The sequence below is a fragment of the Mus caroli genome, chromosome 6 (genome assembly GCF_900094665.2).
Source record: "Mus caroli chromosome 6, CAROLI_EIJ_v1.1, whole genome shotgun sequence".
Lineage (NCBI taxonomy): Eukaryota > Metazoa > Chordata > Mammalia > Rodentia > Muridae > Mus > Mus caroli.
In genome coordinates this window covers 121,819,213-121,836,425 of record NC_034575.1, presented here as the reverse complement: position 1 = coordinate 121,836,425, position 17,213 = coordinate 121,819,213, and the positions used below count along the sequence as shown (strand labels likewise).

At 44.9% G+C, this 17,213-nt stretch overlaps 1 protein-coding gene across 3 annotated transcripts in view; it reads left to right on the top strand.

Annotated features, from left to right (window-relative positions):
• Ntf3 (neurotrophin 3) overlaps positions 1-17,213 on the top strand; it is a 61,936-nt gene that overhangs the window by 28,483 nt on the left and 16,240 nt on the right. Inside the window, exon 2 of one of the 3 annotated variants that reach the window (XM_029478195.1) lies at positions 2,149-2,224. The exons of the other annotated variants lie outside the window; for them this stretch is intronic. The gene's annotated coding sequence lies outside the window, so the exon portion shown is untranslated. The remainder of the gene's footprint in view (positions 1-2,148; positions 2,225-17,213) is intronic. 3 annotated transcript variants of the gene reach the window in all.

Sequence of the window (17,213 nt, the reverse complement as noted above, 5' to 3'; positions counted from 1 at the left end):
CATGTGTGCACACGCTGTGCTCTCCTTGATCAGTTCTTCATGCCCCATCAGCTGCAGCCTTCAGTTAATCATGATCGTTCCAGAGAAGAGTTTCCAAGGGTCACATGAGGCATGCCCCTTCTGTGTCCTGAGAATATTTTCCATCCCCAAAGGGCCTTTCTCGATAATGAGGAAGGTCAAACTGGGGCAGCCCGCAGGAAGAAGTCCTTAGGAAGGAAATCTATGGCAATGAGCCATCCTGATCTGGGATATTTTTTTTAGGCTAGTTATTTAAAGAGAACTGTGAAGAACTTGAAAGACAATGAAAATGCTTGGCGTTTCATGAGCATGCTGTAACTATTTGCAGAGTATATGTATGGGGAGAATTTAAGATGGCATGCTAGAAAATCGGATTTGCAGTAAAACTTTGCAATGTAGAAAGCCTGTTCTTTCACACCATTGACGAATGAGTATAACATATGTGCTGCCATAGCAGACATCACTAATCAATCATAACATTATTTCCTCTCCTGCATCTTTGCCAACAGCAGACATCACGAATCAATCACAGTATTATTTCCTACTGAACTCCAAGAGGTCTTTTAATCCTCACCACTATCTTGGGTAGCTATATGCTAATAAATTTTATTGAACCTTGGATCAAAACTCATTTGCCCCACCTACTTCAATGGAGAGATCACTCACTTCAGCATCAACCCACCTGAATTTGAGTCACCAGTTTAAAAAGACTCTCATTTCTATAATTAAAACAACCACACACACATACACACACACATCAAAAAACAAAACAACCCCCCCCACACACACACACACAAAACCAATGCTTATCACAGAGACCCAAGGTAATGATTAAGTAAATGCTTAAAGTATAAGAAAGCAAATGATAGCCACACATGAATTTGAGATAGCACAGGTACATTGTGCTACCACCATAGGATGTGCATCTCTCCGTCTCATTCTTGCTATTCTTAACATCCTCACTGGAGGCAAATGGAGAGCAGTTGGCCCCTCCCTTCTCTCTCACATCAACCTCACACTCTTAGAGCTCACGAAATCTTTTAAGGGTACCTTGTTGACCTGGGAGAGCAGAATGAATGCATCCTGCAGTGATGTGAGAGAACAGTGTTCTGAAAGACACACTGTACAGGTTCTTAGAGCTATGTGCTAACCCCAGGCTTGCCTTATCATTCTGACTGTCCAGAGCCACCTCTATTGTGACCAAGAAGAGCAAACACTAGTGTGACTCACTTTTATGATGTCATGGGAGCCATTCCTACTTAAAGCACCACAGTCAGCCATCTTCACCTTCATCCCATCTTACAGACTCCCAGTGCATTAGTAGAGAACACCATGATCTGATGGGGCATTGGGGCAGGAGGACAGGCTTCTCCAGAAGAGGTGTCACTGCCATTCACCATAGGCCTGAGTCAGATATGCGAGATGTGGTCTGTGGATTCAAAACATGTTTCTCTAAGGTGATGGGACTGGGACCAGACCCGCCTCCCCAAGCAAGCAGTCGTTTCCATAGCAACAAACTCAGAGGGCATACATTAAACTATCCAAACCCTCACACTCTGAGGCTAAGCGCCTTCCCAGCACCTGTCCCAGTAGATGGCTTTCTGCATTTCCCTCTGTCTGTCAGTGTCTTCGAGTTTCTATTGCTATGAAGAGGCACTATGATCACAGAAAGTATTCCTATAAAGGAAAACATTTTATTGCAGCTGGCATACAGTTCAGTCAGAGGTTTAGTCCATTCTGGCCATGATAAGAAGCATGGCAGCCTGCAGGCAGACACGGTGCTGGAGAAGGAGCTGAGAATCCTCAGGCAGCAGAGGAGACTGTGTGCCACACTGGGCATAACTTAAGCATATAGGACCTCAAAGCCCACCCCAACAGTGAGGCACTTCCTCCAACAAGGCCACACCTACTCCACAAGGCCACACCTCCTAGTAGAACCACTACCTATGGGCCAAGCATTCAAACACCGGAGTCCATGGGAGCCATTCCTACTTAAAGCACCATAGTCAGCCATCTTCACCTTCATCCCATCTTACGGAATCCCAGTGAAAGGGTGGGGGGAACTAAGAGGATCTCTTCCACATGGGTTCTCTCAGGTTTTCCTCTTTACGTCTTTTCTCTCCGGTGTAGTCACACTTTCCGAAGGTCATTCAAGGACTTTGTCTCCTTCCTTCTGGCATGAGAGAGGTGAGACTCAGACAACCACGTGAGTATAAAATTCCACTTAATCAAGTGGATACATCCTCATTGCCTAAATGCATGCTACCTGGTGTTGGGATACTGATAGGTATAAGCAGGGTCCCTGCTGCTAGGTAGCATAGGAGTACTCGGGAAGGAATAAACAAATACACCAAGGACAAGCCAAAAATAGAAGAATTAACAAAAGCTCACCAAAGTAGGCAGGGCTTGGGGATGTAGCTCAGTTGGTAGAGCATTTGTCTAGCATTCGGGAAGTCCTGGGTTCAATCAATGCCTCGACATAAAAACCAGCTATGGTGTTACACGTCTATAATCCCACCACTTTGGAGATAGAGATAGAAGGATCCAAAGTTCAAGGTCATCCTAGGCTATGTAGTTTTAGGCCAGCCTGGACTATATAAGACTTCATCTTTTTAAGAAAAGAAAAAGGGAAAGAACAGAACCCTGGGACAGGTAGAATCTAAAACTTCACAGAATGCTGAAGGCTGGGAGGATGAAACTGTGAGGGATGAGGCTTGGGTAGAGCTTCGTGTAGAGGCTGAGTTTTAGAGGACGGGACTATGGTACCAACAGGAACTAAGAAAAATCTACTATGGTGTCTTGGCCAGTTTGTAGGACATTTTGAGTAAAGGTATACATGGTTCCACAGTACCACAGTCAAGGTAATGTCACCTTGCTTTGAGACCTTACTCACATGGCTACCTGTCTCTGGGCCTCCAGTTTCCTATATATGAAGACTAAGAAGTTAAGTGAGCCCGTTCTAGGTCTCTGATTTTGTGATAATAGTGGAAAGCTGACAGAAGTATTGTTTTTTAAAATATATTTATTTAAATATTTCTCTGAAAATGGAAAGTGAAAAATTTGTATCTGCCACAACAAAAATAGAAGTCAGGGGGCTGATAGTGAGCTCAGCCAGAGCCGGGCTTGATCTGTTTTCTGTACTGGCTCAGCACCCAGACTTTATTTACCACAATGTACATCTCTGCAGTGGGACGTGCAAGTGCTGCTTCCCATGTGGAAGATGGAGAAGATTCTGTATTGCAGCAACTTAGAGTCTGAGCCTGGGAGAACTTCTGCTGGCTGCTGTACTGTGCTGCCTTAGGAAGGTGGAGGGAGAAACTCAAGACGTGGGAAGGGACCCATGGCTCAGACTTGATGCTTACTGAAACCACCACAGGACAAGGTGGCAAACAGGTTCTTGAACCCCATCATTGTTAACCAGTGAGTGTCCAAGGGGACCTCGAGATCTGTTCTATTAACTGCTCCAAAAGACTGCAGTTCAAGGACAAGTTTACAAGTGCTTGATCTAAAGCTAACTCTCATATTCCAGCTTGCTTGCATCCTAATGAATTTATATACTTTCATATAATACTATGAAGCAATTCTTGTTCCATGGATTTACTAAGTACCCTGTGGGTCGGATGCTGGTGTATACATCATTGGTATGAAATAGATGTAGAAAATGCAAGCCAGACCATGTGAGGATACTCACTTCTGAGCACCGGGACCACCCACTGCCTTGCTGGGAAGGAAAATATTCACATAGGAATTGAAAGCATCAGTTCAGCATTTACTTAAAATTCACGGTTTATAGTGGAGATGAAGAAGAATGCCTGAAATGGGAACTTGGACCGAGAGAGACACAACCTGATGTCCCAGTATCCATTTTCCTTCTCATAGTTCAGGACTGCTCTGCACTCCACAGCAAGGGAAAAGAAATCCCCTCACTCCAGAGTGGTGGGTCCAGAGTCTAGAAAAGTCCGATGTAGGCTAGAGTCCTGTGGGACCACTTTTGGAAGTACAAGGTTCAGCAAGGTACTCTGTCTGTCGCCACAGCTAGGAATAGGACAGGTAACGCTTTCGATCTGCACCGACTCTGCCGCTGAGGACAGTTTCCATATCTGTGTTGTGGGGTAGCTCCACCTGGGAGCATGTGTTTCTTATTTCACATGTTTCACGATGATGCAAAGAGAAGGCAAACTTATTCCTCAGAAGTCCGGCAATGGGAAATCGAAGCCTGAGGCAGGATGCCTGCTAAATGGAAAGGAATCCTGCTTCTTGAAAGCACACTGTGGCGTGCGGTAGACACGCTGGGCATCCGCTGTGAAATACATCCCCTTTTTCCTTATAAGTGCTGCTGACTTTGTGGTCACCAACTCGGAGGATTACAGAGATCGTGATCCACTTGTGGCTTGACTACTACTGGCGATGATGGTACAGCAAGCTGGTGGGTCCTGATGCCCTCCTAACCCTCCAGTGTGCTTGCTGGGACTGGGTTTCAGGCCAGTGATCTCACCTAAGCTGTTTTGTCAAGGAAACCCCAGTAGCAGCTGCTGCAGCAGCAAAGACTTGGCAAGGATGACAAACCAGCATCTGCGTCCATCCAACAGGACCCGTGCTACAGGGGGCATCTGTTTAAGAAACATTCTCAACAGAAACTTCTCCTTTTAGCTCCACACTGCATCTCAGAGACCTGTAAACCTTAGAGCCCAAGCTTATAGACAGGTCCCGGCCCCTCAGCTATCCTCACACCTGGGAAGAGTCAAGCCAAGATGGACAAATGTAGGATCCATAAGGGTCCCTGGGTATCCTGTGGCCCATAAGGGCCTCTGGGTATCATGAAGCACCCTGGTAGAAAAACAGATGTGTAAGCTGCCCCAACCAGTGCACAGCCGGATAGAACAAGGGCTTGTCCTGTTTCAGCAGTGTTGACTTTTAAAGCCAGCCTGTAAGCATCAAAACAAAAGAATGTCCTCCAAGTCCCAGGAGTGTCTTTAGGACAGGTTACTGTCCTCTCATGACTCTTCTGACAAATTCTTTTCTTGATCCAAACTTCTCAGACTATCCACTCATTCCAGCAGGCCGCGCGCACGCACACACACACACAAACACACACACACACACACACACACACACACACACACACACACGCTATTTGCATTTGGCCGGGTATGGGTTAATCTTCCTTTGTGGGTAAAATTTTTCTGCTTACACTTGAGCCTGGAAATGCCTCTGCTTCCAAATGAACAGGCCAGAAATGTCACAGGTTAGGTTTCCCTGGGGAAGTGGACTGGCTGGGACTTTAGTGCCTGAATTCTGAATGCTCATAGGCTTTGTTTGTGGGGAGATTAGGGAACAGGGAGAGCACCAGCAATCTGCCACCCCTAGAAACGCTCTGCCCTAGGAACATCCCACACTCCTTGGCTCTCTGGGAAAAGGGACATCCTAGGATTGGAGTTTCTGTCACCTCTATGAGATCTTTGCCTGTCCTCCCCTTCCTCAAACCTCAAAATGGAAAACACAGAACTGTGTTAAAACAAACAAACAAACAAACAGTGGTTCCCCCGAACTTAGACATCTCAGCAGCTGAGAGGAAAATGCCTTTAGAGGGCAGTTTATTCTCCTGTTTTCCATTTCCCTGTTCCTAGGAGAAGCTCCCTGGGGCATCTCCATTGACCTGTTGATTATGACATAGTTATTATAAAAAGAACACAAACTTTAAAAGAGAAGGGACAGGTGGGTGTTTTTATTTAACTGGGGACACAAACCCCTTCTGACCCCACTGCTCCCTGACTGTGTGATCTCAGTCATGTCACATTAGTCGTCAGGCCTTGCTTTCTCCAGTTTTAAAATGAAGACTGAGGGGACTCCATAACACCCAAATGTCCCCGAGTGCTAACTGCCACCATATTTCAGAGCATGTATTTAGGAGACCCTTCAGATGAGTGTGAGCTTGGGCTACCCTGGAGGCCTGGCTTTGGTAGGGCTCTGGGCACCACAATAGCAGAGAGTGCCTATGAGGGGCGTAGAGGGTAGAATTCCCAACTTGCTGTTTTCTTTTCCCAGGACTTGGCCGAACGCCAGGTTTTTTGCTATCTTCATCCTCACGTGATCTCCTCTGAAGAGATTCTTTTGATGCTAGACTTGTCCATTAATCTTCCTTCTTTCAAACCTCCATGTGATGAGCATCCATTCTCGAACCCCTCTGTTAAGGATGAAGTGACTCCACAGCTCTGTCAGGCTTCCCAGAGTGAGCAATGCAGCAGTAAAAGGACTGCTTCCTCTCTGCAGCCTTCCCTGCAGCTCCTCCCTCCTCCCTCCTTCCTCCTTCCTCCTCCCTCCTCCCTCCCCTCCTCCATAAATATCCTTTTGCCCCATCACTGCTCCCCACCTTCATCCTGCTCTGTACCCCAAACACTCTTGTCAGTTTCACTCCCAGACACTGTCAAACGTAATAGGACAACCCTGTCACGTTCCCAGTGTGTGGGACCTCAGATGTTTCTTCTGCTGAGAATACCGCTCTCAGGGAGTAACCTGGTCATTTTCTCCACTCTCAGATGAACTTACCTGTTTCCTTAAATCTGGCTTCAATTAATATGATCACAATCTTTCCCATAACACCAACTCTACTTTGATTTGGTCATGTGACTCATGTGGTATGCATGAGTGTGTGTGTGTGTGTGTGTGTGTGTGTGTGTGTGTGTGTGTGTGTGTGTGTGTGTGTGTGTGTGTGTGTATGTGCAATATGACCAAAGAGAGATACTTTTGGTCATGTTTATAGTTGCAAGTTTTATCTCTCTAAGTCAATATTTTAATGCATCTCACCTAAACTGGCTTCATTTTGGGGACACTCAGGGGAACTTTTTATTTATTTATTTATTTATTTATTTATTTATTTAAAGTATACTTGATTAACTTCAAGCCAAAACTAGTGATATTCTAGGGATAGGATTCTATGCCCCTCATAGATCCCACCCAGGAAGTGAACCTATGATGGAAGAGAATTTGAGTATCTATCTTAGGCATCCTTGGCCAATGAGCATAGTGTGGTCACCTCTGTCCTCTAGTAAGTCCTTTGTAATTTGTGGATGGGGGGTGGGGGGAGAGGTGATGTGGCCAGGAAAAGTTTTGTGACTAAATGCCATTAGCAGCATCAGGGTTCTAAAACTCAAAGGCGATTAACTTGGTAGTGTCTCTGGGTGAGTGACCATCTCCTGAGTCTGCTGGCCTTGCTGGGATGCAAGGGCTCAGTGACAGAGAAGTCCCCCAACATAAACACTCATCCCCAAGATGAAAATGGATACCACCTCAACAGAGAAGTGTGTGGCCACCCATTTTGTAAGTCTCTAACAGACAATTCCATCAGACCACGATTTTTAGCTACTGGGGCAAGGCACTTAAGAGAAATAAAAGTCAAGGCTAAAATTTTGACTTTGCCTAGTGAAAGCCAACGTCTTGGAGATCACAGTATCATGACATGAGAGACACTCTTCCAATCAGCAGGCTGGAAAAGAAGGTTAAACCCGTGGCAGCAGAGCACGGCCAAATTCTATGTGAAGAGCAGAAATTGCAATGACACGGAACAGCATTGGAGGTTTCTTTAGGGACCCCAATCACCATGATAGGGTCTACAGTTCTGGAGGACACAGGGAAGGCCATAGGGTGTGTAACATAATGGAGAAACTTGACACCTTCCCTTTACTATATACACAGGCTCTTGTAATTAATCTAGAACTTATCCCTATCAATAAAACAAAATTTAGACAGTACTTTTTATTCTTTCTTTTCAAAGATTTGTTTATTTATTTTATGTATGTGAGAACAGAAGAGGGCATCAGATCTCATCGCAGATGGTTGTGAGCCATCGAGTGGTTGCTGGGAATTGAACTCAGGACCTCTGCAAGGGCAGCCAGTGCTCTTAACCACTGAACCATCTCTCTAGACCTAAGAGGTTTTTTTTTTTTTTTTTTTTGGTTTTTTGAGACAGGGTTTCTCTGTATAGCCCTGGCTGTCCTGGAACTCACTTTGTAGACCAGGCTGGCCTTGAACTCAGAAATCCACCTGCCTCTGCCTCCTGAGTGCTGGAATTAAAGGCATGTACCACCACACCCGGCTCTAAGAGGTATTTTTAAGGTCACAAATCTGGCTGAGTGTGTCTCTCATTCAATTTTTGAGACAATATAAAAATAACCATTGGGTCATGTGTTGTTATTACTTAAGCATTATAAAAATGCTTCAATTACCCTCACCGTATCACCTTCCTCCTTCCCCCTTCTGCCCCTCCCCGCATTTATATATTTTTTGTTCTGTTTTGTGACCCACAGAGTTTAACCTAGACCCTGGGTTTAGAAAGACCATGTACCTTTTAACATTTAAGCATTTTATTTTGAGATGAGCTTGGGCTCACAGCAGCCTTGTGTTCCTGGGGACCCCTGCCTTTGAGTTAGTGAGACTTCATCGTATTAAAACAAAACAACATCAAGTGGTCCTCACTTCCTGCTCGCTGTAATTTGTTGTTTTAAGAGACCACTGGTGTAAAGTCTTCCACAGGGGACCATGGTAGGCTCTGGATTCTTCCCCTGAGATATGAAGATAGGAGTTTGCTCTCTCCATCCCCATTGAAAGCAAAAAGCTGGGCTAACTGCCATAAACTCCAGGGGGAATGCCCAGTAGATTCCACATTACACGACAAGAAAACAACCCCTCATGCTGATGCTTAGTTCCCAAATCCTGTGTCATGGTTCAGCCTCCAAAGCAAAACCAGGGGCATGTGGGTTCCAAGCACTCTGCTGCTATGTACCCAGAGCCAGCTCGTCTTCTGTGGTAGCTGGGTACAGCTATGCCCTTTCTTATTTCTATTCCCTGAGCAAAGGTTCCCCTCCATTATCCCAGATCTGAGGGACAATCCAGCCTTTCATGGCATTCAGTATTGTCCTTCCTTCATCTTCACCCCTTGTGGGCTATACTTGTCAGAGTTGTGAGCCTGCAAGACAGAGCACCTTGCTCTCCTGTGGAGGCCAAGTACATCATGAGCACATGCCACCCAGCCATGCGGTTCCATGACAATGAATTGGTGGTGGGATGAATCTGCAATCCAGATGACTTCTGATAACATCTATTATCTTGGAATACAAAATGCATGTCTTTCAACCGCTGATATTCATGGCAGCAGGGCAAGTTGTCAGTACCTGCTCTGGCATCTTCCCTTCTCCACCTTTCCCTTTGGCAGCACAAGTTTTAATTCAAGTTCCTCAACACACCAATCTTCTTTCCCCTCCCTTATTATCATATCTTTGTATAAACATGTAAATAGTTTAATTGTCTGCAGTATAATTCATGCTAACAAACTTGAACTCACTGTCTGTGAGGGTCCTCTAGCACCAGACATTCCTCTAGCTTTTATAGACTGTTTCATGGTCTATTAATGGGGAACAGACACCCTTTGGAAACAGCACAGGGGATGGGGAGACACGAGTTCAGATTTCCCTTCGTGTCACCAAGTAGTGAGCCTCAGACGTGTCACTTTCTTTGTTGGACCTCAGTTTGTGCACCTATCACATAGCAAATCTGTGTGAGTTTGGGGAATTCTAATGGCATACGACAATCAAATGTATAACATACTGCTAAAATGTGGAAGGTTTTCATCACGAACCCTCTGTGTAAAGAGTGAGGAAAACCACTGATGCGATGGACAGGGACTATCCTTCAGCAAGGCCTCTCGGAAGGGTCAGCCTCTAAGTCCACTGTATGCCATCCAATCTCTTTACATGTTATCAGGAGCTCTTCTTTGGTGACAGGCAGGAGCTGTGACTTGAGGTGGTGAAGAACAGTGTGTTTCCATGGATAGGGACAGACATTGGCCTGACTTGGCTCACAGATGTCAATTCAAAGCTAGATTTTTTTTCCCCTGGTAGAGAGCAGAAAGTAGGCTTCAGGCATCTGGAGGTCTGCCCTCTGGGTTGGGTTGGAAGAGAGGAGAATCAGATCGTGGACACACTATGTAGCTTCTGCAAGTGTGACTCAGGGGTGCTGTGTACCAGACAGAGAATAATCCTGAAGGCCCCAGGATCTCCATATTGTCTGTGTTTCCCTGTTTTCATTTTGATAAGAGTGACTCCTGAGATTCTGGCTAAGAGAAGTGTGCTTGGTTGGTGGAAAGGTTACCATGTGGACATAGACAGGTCCTGGAAAGGGAGTGGTCTTATAAAGTGTATTAGTGGCAACAATGTGAAGTTCCTATGTGTAGATGTACTGTCCTGGAATAGCTAAGAGTCCCAGGCCTCTGTTGGGTAAAGAAGTCTGTGTATTGGGAAGGGCGGTGTGTGGGAACAGACCTGCAGTGAGTGTTTGAAACCATGGGGGTCAGAGGATGGCAAATTTAGTTTACTTAACTTTCCTGAGATACTGCTTTTGTAAAAGTGAAGAAAATCTTTTTCTTTAAATTTCTTGGGCTATTGTAGTGATTGGTTTGAAAATATACAGCCAGAAATGATCACATCAGAGTGACTCTCCTGTTGGTGTGACACAATACCATGACCAAGGCAATGTTTTGCTTATGGCTCCAGAGGGATAAGATGCTACCGTGGTAGAACACATGGCTGCATGCACCGTAGCGGGGGCAGGGAGCTGAGCACTTGCAACCGCAAGCATAGCAGTGTAAACAGAATGGATGTAGAATGAGACTACAAATGCTCAAAGTGGGGGATATGTGCAGGGAAATGCATGATTATAAGCCACAGAGGGTGCTGGGAAGTTCTTGGGGAGGCCATGTTTGTGCAGGGTCAGAGGGACAAGAGAAGTTATCCAGAGACAGGACGGTGAGTCAGAAAGGATGTTCCAGAAGTCAGGAATACACAGAACTTTACCAAGATGAGCAGGCACAGGCTGTGTTTGGGGGAACTCAGTATCCCCCAGTGTAGTTGCTGTGTGCAGGATGAGAACTGGCCAGAGACAGACAAAGCTGGAGAGAGGCTTAGTGAACGAAGGGCCTTGTGCCATACTGAGAAATGTTGGCTTCTTCTTAAAGGTTACAAAGGAGAAACAAAATTTCCCTAGCAGAAAAGTGATGTGATTTAGTTTGTCTTTACAATGATCATTCCCTTCCAGTGTGCAGGAAAACATAATGGGGAAACTGGGAGAAGGCAGAGTAAGGTCCCAGAAGCTACTAGAAAGATTGATGGAGTACAGGCAAGAGAAAGTGAGGGGTGTGGAGGGAAGGGGGCCAGTTTCTGTAGGAAGATGCACAATCAACTAGAATTAAAGCCAATTTAGCCGGGCATGGTGGCACAGGCCTTTAATCCCAGCACTCGGGAGGCAGAGGCAGGCAGATTTCTGAGTTCCAGGACAGCCAGGGCTACACAGAGAAACCCTGTCTCGAAAAACCAAAACCAAACCAAAACAAAACAAAAAAGTTTATCTGGGGGGCATGGACAGAGAGAGGACCCAGACATCATCTCTACCGCTGGCCTTTCCGGAGAGAACACAGAGAAATTGTGAGGAAAAAGAGTTTGAGAGATGTTGGTGACTTCAGATTTGAAAGCAGTGCCCTAGAGCTGCTTCCAAAGCTACTTGGGAGTGTTTTGCATGCAGGTGCCTCTCCATCCCTACAGCGTAGGATGGAGACTTCTGCTGAGATGTGGAGGTGAAAGTTATCAACATATAAGCAGGGAAAGAAAGACTGCAGGTTCATAGAAACAAGGAGAGTGTTGGGAGTCAGCATGGAGCTAAGGCAAAGGTAAACTGCTGACACTGGAAAGTTGCAGTGGATTTCTTTCTCGGGCACAGGGATCTTGGTAGTGTCCTAGGGACTCTGCTGCTGATACCTAAGAAGGAGGGCAGGGATGTTGCCTGTTTGCAAGATGGCAGGCACAGTGCTCTCCTGATGTGCTAGCATTGGGTTCTCCTCACCGGAGCAATTGCTTCATTTTTGTTTTCTAATATCGACAACACTGGAACATTATATACTAAGAAAGGAGACCCTGCAGAGAGATGGGGTCTGTTGCAGTTGGCATGGTGGTCCTGATGCCGGTGTTAGTGAGGATAGCAGTGCCACATGTGAGGGAATGGGAGGCGTTTGAGCCAATAAATGTCTTTGTAGAGCTTGGAGGGAGAAAAGAACTCATGAATGAGTCTGAGGTTATCTGAAGGATGACATACATCCTTAGTGATCCAGATCAAAGTTATTAATTGCAACCCCTTTTGATATGTGGAAAAGCTTGCTTTACTGTAGGGGCCCAGTTCCATGGCCCTGGTTGCTGTTGTTGTTTTGTTTTGTCTAAAAGTAAGAGCTTCATTGAAGAGTTACCTTCAAGGAAAATGGTTGGGCAGTAAATAGGGAAAAAGGCAGCCTGGAACAAGAAGTAGAAAAATGCTTAATTGTAATAAGAATTAGTCGGCCCTGAGTGATTGGTCAGTCTGGAACTCAGAAATGCTTCTGAACTGGACGTTCTGGGCCCTTTGTTCTTCTGGCCCAACAGGGTTGTCTTTAATGTATCTTCTCAACTTTCTGTTCTTGGTTTTGTTTGTTTGTTTGGTTGGTTGGTTGGTTTGGTTTGGCTTGGCTTTTGGTGCTCTGGGAAGCAAGATCTTCTATTGTAAGAAGGTTGAAAAGAAAGACCCAGTTGGGAAGAATAGTAACACACTGTTGACCTGTTGACCCACTTAGACATGGCCTACTGACCCTGAAAGTGAAGTTTTCCTGGGGCCAACCATTTCATGCGCTATGCTTCTCCATTTTAGCAAGGCGAGTGTCAACATGGAGATGTTGGAGCTGATCTGTAGAGGCAAGTGCTCACGCAGATGTGACCAAATCGTAAGGCAATGGCCAGAGTGATGGGCTATGAGAGTAACTTGGGCCCTCAGTGAGCTGTGTTCAGGAAGAAATTTATTGCTTCATTTTACATGAGCAGAGAATTAAAAACAACAAATGGCCAACAAGGGAATGTCAGCCAGTAAATTATGATATCCTTTTGTAAAATTAATTTTTTAAGTTAGCATACAAAGCAATAGATTCTGCTATGGCATTTCCATACATGTAAGTCATTACACTTGGTTCTTATCCATCTTCCTTTCCTGCTGCTTTCCCATCCCTCATTCTCTCTTGCTGGTCTCTTTCCTCTCCCCTTCTGCTTCATGGCATATGTATTCCACTGACATTTTAAAAATTGGTGTGTATGTGTGTGTGTGTGTGTGTGTGTGTGTGTGTATGCTTGTGCATATATGTGCATGTGTGATGTGTCTCTGTGTACCTGTGTGTAAGTATATGCATATGAAGGCCAAAGATTGATGTAGGATGCCTCCTTCAATCTCTGTTCACCTTATATGTTGACTTTGGGTCTCTCACTAAGGCTGAAGCCTACAGGTTTAGTGAGCAAGGCTGACTGCCAGGTGAGTGAAAAATAATGGAGGCAGGCAGCCAAGGGGCCGAGAAGGCAGAGAATCAGTATCTTCTCCTTAAGATACTGAAGTTGTAATCTTAGCACTCAGAAGGCAGAGACAAGAGAACTATGAGCTCAAGGACAGCCTGGATTTTACAGCAAAAACTTGTCTCAATGAAAACAAAACAAACAAAAACAGAAAATAAACGACAGATACAGAAATCATAAGCCCTAGCTCGGATATAATATGGGAGAAAAGATTAGTGAGTTAGGAGCTATAACAGTCAAGAAGGAAAAGACAAAAGAACCGGAGTTAGCATATGATGCGTTAAGGGATAGCAGTCTCATGATTCAAAGACAGCAAGTGTGTAGGAGAAAGGGCAGACTTACAGGTAAGGACAGGGGAGCCTATGGACATCTAGCTTACCCACCAGTTTGGAGTGAATGAGGGAAAGCCATTACTGAGGAGGGTTGCAGAAGAGGCCATGTGTTGTAGAGAGGAGTACCAAGTTCCTTGACTTTGCGGTGGACATTTATGGGAATTTTCCAACAGAGACTAGGGCTGATCGGCAGTAAGTATGCTGACAGCTAAGTCCTGCCTTTATCTCACTTCCTTAATTCAGAGCAGCTAAACCTCCGTCTTGTTATTTGCATCCTGGATTTTATTTGTGGGAATTTTCTCTTTCTAAATATGTTAAATCTAAAGCCTATTGCTCATGCTGACAGACACATATTTAATCCTAACTTTCCAAGAGGCTGAATCAGGAGGATAGCAAGTTTAGGATCAGTTTTGGCCAAACAAGCCCTATTTCATCATTAATGAATTAAGGGAGTAATGTCAAAATCCTTCATATCTCTTAAAAAGCAAAATGAAAGACGATTCCCAACTTTCAGGTGTGTAGAGGTGACTGATGGTGTTTCCACATAGTTGCCAAAAGTATTGGGATTATCCAAGAAAGGACATTACATCCATTAGTCATGACTACCTGAACCTTAGCAAACACCTGTTTTGACAAAGACCTTAAGTTGACCTGTGTTGTTCATCAAAGGGTGATGGATAGCAAAAATAAAGTTGCACATAGTATTTACAGAAAAAAAGGTATCTTACCAAGAAATGTGTGTATGTTGGAGGAGGGAGGGGAGGAGACCAACTGGCCAGACTCCAGGCGTGTACCCCCATGTCTGGCTCTTCACATGGAAGCAAAGGCTCTGAACTCAGGTCCCCGTGCCCGTGCGGCAAGCATCCTACCATCCTTAACCCAACCATTATCCTTTGTCATTTTTCTCCAGCTTTGAACCTCTTTTATTGTAGAAGCTTGTAAAGTCATGCTTTTTTCCCCCTGAGTTCTTGAGGTTTTAAAATATGCTCGCATTACTTCTATAATATGGCAAAATAAAATATGAGATAAATTAAGGGGAAAAATCTTTACTATAAAAGGGGGCTTATGCAATTATAGTTTAACTTGACCTCTTGAAACAACTCTTTCTTCTGTCATTGTTTCCAAAATAGAGAATATCAGGATGGCAGTGAGGGGCTGGGCTTAGGTGTCAGGTGAGCCTGGATTTGAAGCCCAATTCTGCTTCTGGTCACAGCTACAGCAGGGGCACAGGGTAACCTCAGAGCTTAGTTTCCTCATTTATGATGCAGACAAAGGCACATCTTGGGGCTCTTCATTACAGTTTTAAAACCCAGAAGGCCCCCAAGAACTGATCATATCTCAAGGTGAATATAATATAACATGAACCACAAAATCTAATCATAATTGGCATAGTCCCTGATTTACTTACATGACTATTTATAATTTTACAGTAGCAATATTAATGTTTCATCAAGAGATACTGCCCAGAGTCAGCTTACAGGGCTTGAACCATAAAACTGCATCCTAGGGGTGTTGGGCTAAATCAAACTCTGTCTATAGAATTCCTTGTGCAGATCCTGACTGACACACAGTTGTCCAGGATGCTGGCCAACACCAGCACTGGCGTCATCAAGTACAGACTGGGCACCTTCTGCTTGCCTCTGTCTTGCTGTTGGGATATGGGAGAAGACAGAGGTGCTCTGTGCCATGGGCAGTAAGGGGTAGCTCAGGAGACAAGAGTGGATAAACATGCATCTTTAATTTCTTTGAAATTAGCCACTGAAGTAAAACATATTACCAGTTGCCTTCGTTAGGTTTCTATCACTGTGATAAAAGGCTGGCTTGGTTCTGCCTCTGTTCCTGTGGCTGTGGTATGCAGACACCTCTGTATACTAGGCCAGAGTGGAAAGAGGGAAGCTTCCCCGGGTGGGTGGGTTTGCAGGATCTTGAGCAGGTTTGACTGCAGGGGAGAAATAGTCTTCTCTGAGACAGTTTTAGTGAACTAGCTCTCCTTTATTAGGGGCAAAGAGGACTATATAAACCTTGGAGAGTAGGGAGGGGTTTGGGGAGATGAATGCACATTATTGGCTAGTGTCTAGGTGATCAGAATGCTTCATTTGCATGAAGAGGAATTTCAGGTGCTTGCTGGGCATGTCCTTATAAGGAAAGAGGAAGTTAAACTTGTAATTTGGCCACCAGGCTACATGACTAGCTCAAGGAGGGCTGAGGTAGGGGGTGTACAGGCTATGAGTACAGGAACTTGCAGGCCCAGAGCAAGGTGGGAACAGTCCTCACTCCAGCTGGTCTCAGGACGAGATTGTTGGAGTTTGGACACATTTCGACCTCACTCTTGCTCCAGCCCTGCTCCCCAAATCACACAGCTTTCCAGCCCCACAATAAAACATCATGGCCAAAAGCAACAAGGAGAGGAAAAACTTTATTTTATCTGTGAGGTCATACATTCCGTCACTGAAGGAAGTCAGGATAGGAACACTAATGGTAAGAATGTGAAGGCAGGAACTGGAGCCATAGAGGAACACTGCTTACTGTCTTGCTTGCTGAGACTTGCTCAAGCTACTTTCTTATACAACTCAGGACTGCTTGCCTAGGCACCACCCACAGTCACCTGGACCCTCCCACATCAATCATTAATAAAGAAAAGGTCCTACAGAATTGCCTTGCCGGCAATCTGGATGTAGCTGTTTTCTCAATGGAGATTCTTCTCCCCAGATAACTCTAGCTTGTGTCAAGTTGACTAAAGAACCAACCCAAACCAAAACAAGCCAACTGGGACACCAGGGTACCTAAGTAGTTGAAGAGCTAATCAAGAGAAATGTTTGTTTCATTTCCTTGAGGAAGAATTTAATCTCAAGGTCTTTTGAGTTCCAACAAAATTGTAAGGTAATAGCAATGTTTGCTCTATATTCTCAGGATTACTTTGTTTTGAATGAAAACTAGCTTAGGATGTATTTTGTATGTGTGCCCGATGTTTGTATGTTAGTGTGTGTAATGTGTGTACTTGTGTGAATACATGCATGTACCTATGGAGGCCTGAGACTGATATCTGGTGTGATCCTCAGTCGCTCTCGCCTGTGATGCTTAGGAAAGTCCTTTACGAATGCTGGAAGTAGGCTGCCATTTCCTCTTACTCTGTATCCCATCTCTCCCTCCCACATGCCTTGAAGCCAGGTGGACAGCCACTTTCAACTGGCTTTTACATGGGTTCTGGGGACCTGAACTGTGGATCTCACACTTGTGCAGTGAATACTTTGCCCACCAAGCCATCTCCTTGGCCCCCTATGTATTTTTTAAATAAAAGAGTGGTTGTGTGCTTTCGGTAGAAACTCATTATTACCAAGTCTCTAATATCGTGACAGTATACTTGAGTTAGCAAAAACTGATGGGCTTCTGAGCCTTTCGGAAGCCCAGATGAAGCCAAAGTGGAGGTCCACCTGCACAGCCCCCGTGACTGCTGTTTCTT